A 7,268-nucleotide genomic window follows, 5' to 3' on the forward strand; every position below is an offset into this window, starting at 1 on the left:
TTGCTGAGAGTGGAGTATTGTGGTCTCCTACAATTAACATATTGTTATCAATATGACTCTTTATTTTGGTTAACAGTTGGCTTATGCAGATGGCTGCTTCCATGTTGGGGGCATAGATATTTACAATTGTTAGATCTTCTTGTTGGATAGACCCTTTAAGAATGATATAGTGTCCTTCTGTGTCTCTTATTACAGACTTTAGTTTAAAATATAATTTGTCTGATATAAGAATTGCTACCCCAGCTTTTTTTTTTGAGGTCCGCTGGCATGGAAGATGGATGTCCATCCCTTCACTTTCAGTCTGGATGTATCTTTAGGTTCAAAATGAGTCTCTTGGAGACAGCACATGGACGGGTCCTGTCTTTTTATCCAATCTGCAACCCTGTGCCATTTTATGGGAGCATTTAGGCCATTCACATTGACAGTGATTATTGAAAGATATGAATTAATTGTCATCATGTTGCCTGTGAAGACGTTTTTATAGATTGTCCCTGTAAATTTCTGTTGTATAGCACTCTTGAGGTCTTTCTCCTTTTATAAAACCCCCCTTAATATTTCTTGCAGGGCCGGCTTAATGGTCACATATTCTTTCAGTTTCTGCTGGTCTTGGAAGCTCTGCATCTCTTCATCCATTCTAAATTACAGCCTTGCTGGATAAAGTATTCTTGGCTGCATGTTCCTCTCATTTAGTACCCTGAATATGTCTTGCCAGGCTTTTCTGACTTGCCAGGACTCTGTGGATAGGTCTGACGTTATTCTGATGTTCCTGCCTCTGTACATAAGAGATCTCTTCCCCTTAACTGCCCTTAAGATGTTTTCCTTGGTTCTAAGATTTGTGAGTTTTACTATTACATGCCAGGGTGTTGGCCTGTTTTCCTTGATCTTGGGAAGGGTCCTCTCTGCCTCTAGGACATGCACGTTTGTTTCATTCCCCAGATTAGGGAAGTTCTCAGCTATGATTTGCTTAAATATATCTTCTAGTCCTCTCTCTCTCTTCACTCCCTCCAGGATTCCAATAATTCTGATATTGGAACACTTCATGGTGTCACTTATTTCTCTGGTTCTATTTTCATGGATTCTGAGTTGTTTTTCCCTGGCCTCCTCTTTTCCCTTTTTATCTATTAAATTGTCTTCCAGGTCACTTATTCATTCTTCTACCTCACTTACCCTAGCTGTTAGATTATCTAGATTAGATTGGATCTCATTGATAGCATTTTAAATTCTGCCAATTCAGTTTTCATTTCTGCCCTTAGAGACTCTATGTTGCCATTAATTGATTTCTCCATTCTAGCTATTGTCTTCACAATTGCTAGCCTGAATTCCATCTCCTACATCTTGGTTACATCTGCATCCATTTGTAAATCTACAGCATAAATCATAATCTCTGAGTCTTTCCTATTTTGGGGGTTCCTCCTCCTAGTCATTCTGTTGATGGGTGATTGAGTGAATGTATAGAGTCCAAATTATTGACCAGAAACCAAGCAAGATGCACCTGTTTTCTAGGGACCTTAGGGTTGCTGGCCTCTTGTTTTCCCAGCTTGTCTTCTGGGGGAGGGGACTGTTGCACTGTTACCCAGGCAACCCTGGTTGGGCAGAGTTGCCCTGCCCCCCTGTGGTGGGGGATGGGCTCAGTAGGAACAAGTTTTGGGGGGCTTTTGTTCTCTGGTGACTTTCCCTGGTGGCTTTCTGCATCTCTTCCAAGAATCAGAGCAGAGGAGACCATTTCCAACCCTCTGCCTCAGAGCAGAGAGATTGCAGTCTGTTCTTTAGTGAGCTCTCCAGGCCACACTGTCTCCGTTTCTGTCTGTGCTGCTATAAACTTCAGTGTCCTGGGTTGTGCACCCCTCCACAGTGCTCCCAGTCCTGCCTCCAGGTCGGGCACGTCTCTGCCCTTTGTGCTTCTAAAACCACCAGCCACTCCCAGTTCGCACGTGTGACCCCACCGCTCCGGGTTTCCATCCTGGGAGCTGCCCTAAAATCCTTTCCCCGCTGCTACTGGTCTGCAAGTCTGTGGCCCGTCCCCAGCGCATGAAGCTGTCGCTCAGCGGCAGTGTAGGATCCCCATGGCCAGGCTCCCTCCTGCTGTCATTTATCCTCTGATATCTGCCCACACAAATCATGGCTGCCCGCTTCATACCTCGAAACCAACCGCCTGCGATCTTCTGTTTGTAGAGATCCAGATCTTCTTACATCTCAGGCTGATTTCATGGGTGCTCAGAGTGGTCTGGTAGATATCCAGCTCAGTTCTGGGGACCAGTTGGAATAGGGTCCCCTACTCCTCTGCCATCTTTTCTTTCAAACTCCGTTCATTATGTTTGATTGGGAACACCCCAATCAAAATGTGTATATAGCTCATCTTTAGGATAATCAATATTTAAGTATTTTTCAAAAATAGATTTCTTAACAATTTCTAAAACCCAAGTATTTAGAGATAGATTTTTACCAATTACTCCTACTATATGTATTACTATAATAGGGGATTTTATTTTTATGGTCCTACTACCTATAACAATTAAGGCTTCGAATGTTTATGAAAAGCATTTACAATATTTAATATGTTCTTTAGTTTTCTTCCTGTTTCTAAGAAAAACCTGAGTGTTTTCTTCACTGAGTTACAAAGACTTGGAAAAAAAATATTGTTTTCCATTTTGTCCTTTTTTTTTTTTCAAGCATTTAGCTTTAAAGGCTTTTCTGGAGTTTTGTTTATATGAAAGCACTTTGGATCATAATTTATGAGGTAGGTTGAATCAGATAATAATGTATGCCATTTATACTTTATCATACTCACATAGCTTTATGGGTGTGTACCTTAGAGGCACAGAGGCAAATTTTTATTAACACATGTTTATACATAATTGACCAATTGGGAAGTGGTAAGAAGTAATGGCTGTGATTTACATAGACTAAGAAATGTCTTAGAGCACCTCACCCTGTCTGGAGCCCCTACTGTGACAGATGAGCCAATGCCTGTGGGGGATGACAGCATGCTATTTATGGCATTTCCTTCTGAGACAATTAAGTAACATATGCCAAGACCATAGGGATTATCTTTGAGCTACACAGTATGTAACTCTATCTGAAGAGAAATATAATATTTTACAAATTTGACAAACCATAAGAAAGCTTAAATTGATTCACCCATTTTAATAAATGTAATAACTTTTTTGTGCCTTAATAAGATTTATTTCTTGATAAGGGTATGTTATAAAAAATTAACATGTTATATACATGTATTATTCAGAAAATATGGCATATTTTTTTTGTTGGGGTACAATGTTCATAATGAACTCTTACACAGGCAACTTATTTTAACAGCTGCTTTCCCTTTCTGTATTCAAACCAAACCAAATGGAAAAGTTGGTTCACTGTAGAAATAAAAACTAATTTCTTATGGTAGTACTGCACTATTACTCAGCATGCTATAATTTGGAGAAGACCATGGGTTGACCTGGGAGAATGAGGATAAGAAAGGGAAGATTTAGATATCACTATGTTTACCACTCTTGCAACATCACCTTCAGTGACATAGTTGAAGTTGACTCAAGGTACTGTTGGGTTTATTGGGAGCATTTATATGGTCCAAGCTATGACTTCTAAGCACTTTAGGTTTACTATTTCCATTTTATTATTGAAGTCGTTGAGGCCTAGAAAGATTTATCTAGAAATGCAAGTTGCAGTTGGAAGCTGATTATAAAATTAAAAAGAATACATTAGAGAATGCTAGGAACAGAATCAGTAAAGTGGCGGATCCATGATGGTGGCAAAGGAAGGTTGGAATTCACCTCTTCCCATGGACACATCAAATCTACAGCTACATATGGATTATTTCCCTCTGAAAAAAGATCTGAAAACTGCTCTCTATAACAAAAGATAAAAGGACCACATTGAGATGGGAAAGAGGCAGAAACAGTCTGGCAAAAAAACCCATGCTGTTGGGTGGTAGCACACAATAGAGAGGAATTTCAACAGACAAGCACTTCTCCCAGGGAAGTGAGGGGTTTGTGCCCACATCAGGCATCCTCACTTTGGGATCTACACTGGAGATATGAGACCCCAGTATGTCTGGCTTGGAAAAACAATGGAGCAGACATCAAGGATCCCAAAGTGCTGTCAGAAGCTGAAATTTCCCTCTTGGAGGGCTCATATAGGGTCTTACTTGCCTTGAGACCCAGTGAAAAAACAGCACTTTGAAAAGCAACTAGACTAATTGGAGGAGATTCATTTGCTTATCTGGGGGCACTTGCTGGAGGGGCAGGGGACAATTGAGATGATCCCCAAAGATGAAGGTGCTGGCAAATGCCATTATTGCACTCTCCATATAACCTGGTAGCACAGCAAGCAAGCTCTCACATGGTACCTCCCATTGACTTACTGGGATGAGTGGGGACACGCATTCATGGCACTTTGCTGACGCTGGATAACATGGGCAGTTGCAGCACACCCCTGCTCCCTGGCTAGGGTAGGTGAGCAGGAACAGTCATAGAGTTCTCTGGATCCCTAACTAAAGCCTGTGAGCACAGGCAGTTGCAATACTCCCTTGTCCCCTGGCTAGTGAGCTCAAGCAGTCATGGCATGTTACTGCTCTTAGCCTAAAGCTGTTACTCAGGCATAAGCAAGGCACTATCCTGCTGCACTGTTGAAGCCCATGGGCAGGTGCAGCCGAGACATTTTTCCCCACTTCCTTTCTGAACCTGAAGAACATGCCCACCCCCATCACTTTCCAGATACATTGCTAAGGTCAGTGGTACACAAAATCCAAATAGGGGACACCTCTTATTTACCTGGCCCTGGTGGCCAAGAGGGTTGGGGTTCAGAGCTCCACAGGACTGTAATAATTGGAAAGATAGTTCTTGACAGGCCAATATCCTGAGAGCAGACTGAAACACTACCCCAGTTTTCCTGTAAAAAAGGCCTACTTACTTAGTTTGGAGCTTCAGCCTGAGGGATAGGTTTCAGGTTTCTCATATATGTAGAGGCTAAGGAGCTATTCCCAGGAAATGTAAGCAGGGAGGCACCATCTTTGTGCACCCCCTTGGCCTCACTACAGCTCAACAAAACTTCCCAGAAAAGAGTTTACACACTTCTCTGGAGCCCCAGTTTTTGAAAGTGTTGCCCTGGGACACTTCCAGATCTCCTGATCTAGGAGCCAACAGGGATTATAATTGAAGCCTCACAGAACTGTACATATTTGCATACTTTAGAAGCTGCTGTTTCAGGTTCTGGCTTTCAATCTGCCTGAAACTATGTGCTAAGTGAGATTCCTTCCCTTGTATCACTGACAGATCTTGGCACACTCTAAACAATGAGGACATATCAAGAATAAATTTGGCAGTTTAGACAATCACAAAGGTTTGAGAGACAACCAAAATTAAGGCAAAGTCGAATAAGAGGGATCATGACCTAAACAAAGCCACTCTTTCTAGAGTGAGAGAGGTAGCTCTTTCACCTAATACATAGAAACCAACATAGAGTCAACAAAATGAGGAAACAGAGATATGTTCCAAAAGAAAACACAAGACAAAACCTCAAAAAAGACCATAATGATATGGAGATAAGTAACCAATTTGATAAAGAATTCAAAGTAATATCAAAAGGATGCTTACTGAATTCTGAAGAAGGAATGAACACATTGAGGACATCAATAAAGAGATAGAAAATGTAAGAAAGTGCCAAAAAAAAAAAATAACAGAGCTGAAGAATACAATAACTGGACTGAAAAAATGCACTAGGAGGGGTTCAACAGCAGACTGATCAGCAAATTAGAAGATGAAGTAATGGAACTCACCCAGACATAGCAGCAAAAAGGAGAAAGAATTTTTTTAAATGAAGATAAAAAAGATAAAAACAATAAAAAGAAAATAAATAAATAAGAAGATAGCTGAAGGGACTTCTAGAACAACATCAAGTGGAATGACATTTACATTATAGGGCTCCCAGAAGAAGAGACAGAGAAAGGAGCAAAAAAATTATTTGAAGAAATAACGGCTGAAAGTTTCCTTAACCTAGATAAGGAAACAGACATCCAGGTCCAGAAAGCCCAGAGATTTCAAAATAAGATGAACCTAAAGAGAGCCAAACCTAGACACCTTATAATTAAAGTGTCTAAAGCTAAAGATAAAGAGAGAATCTTAAAAGCAGCAAGAGAAAAACAACTTGTTACATACAATGGGAAACCCAAAGGCTATCAGCAGATTTCTCCACAGAAATTTTGCAAACCAGAAAAAAGTGCATGATAAATTCAAAGTGCTGAAATAAAGAGATAAATATTTTCCAGACAAGCAAAAGCTAAAGGAGTTTATCCTACTAAACTGGCCTTACAAAAAATATGAAAGGACTTCTTTAAGCTAAAAAGAAATGGCACTAATCAATAATAAGAAAACATACGAAAGTAAAAATCTCTCTAGAAAAAATAAATATATAGTAAAGGTAGATAATTAATGCCTTTTAACACTACTAAGATAAGCCTCAGGGCACCTGGGTGGCTCAGTTGTTTAAGCATCTGTCTTCACGTCAGGTCATGATCTCAGAGTCCTCGGTCATTTTTCCCTCTCCCTCTGCCTGCCACCCACCCACCCCCACTTGTTCTCTCTCTCTCTCTCTCTCTGTCAAACAAAGAAATAAAATCTTAAAAAAAACAAAGCTACTAAGATGCTTAAAAGACAAAGTAATAGCATTAGCTAAGACTACAATAATTAGTTAAGTGATACACACACACACACACAAATACATAAAGAGTGACATCCAAAACATAAAACATGGGGGTAGTAAAACTAGAGTTTTGAAATGTGTTCAAACTGAAGTTACTATCAAATTAAAATAGAGTGTTATATACATACAATAAAAAATGTAACCAAAGCGAACACTTAGAGTAAATACACAAAAGAGAATGAGAAAGGAATCTAAACATAACACTAAAGAAAGCCATCAAACCACAAGAGAAAAGAGAAAGAGAAGAAGAAGTAAACAGAGAAGAAATACAAGAAAATAGCCCAGAGGGGCACCTGGGTGGCTCAGTCAGTTAAGCATCTGCCTTCGGCTCAGGTCATGATCCCAGGGTCCTGGGATCGATTCCCCCTTCGGGATCTCTGCTCAGCGGGAAGCCTCCTCCTCCCTCTCCTTCTGCCTGCTGCTTTGCCTACTTGTGATCTCTCTCTCTCTGTCAAATAAATAAATAAAATCTTAAAAAAGCAGAAAGAAAGAAAACAGCCCAGAAAACAAATAACAAAGTGGTAATTAGTGCCTACCTATCAATAATTGATTTAAATTCT

This window comes from Neomonachus schauinslandi, chromosome 3 (genome assembly GCF_002201575.2).
Source record: "Neomonachus schauinslandi chromosome 3, ASM220157v2, whole genome shotgun sequence".
Classification (NCBI taxonomy): domain Eukaryota; kingdom Metazoa; phylum Chordata; class Mammalia; order Carnivora; family Phocidae; genus Neomonachus; species Neomonachus schauinslandi.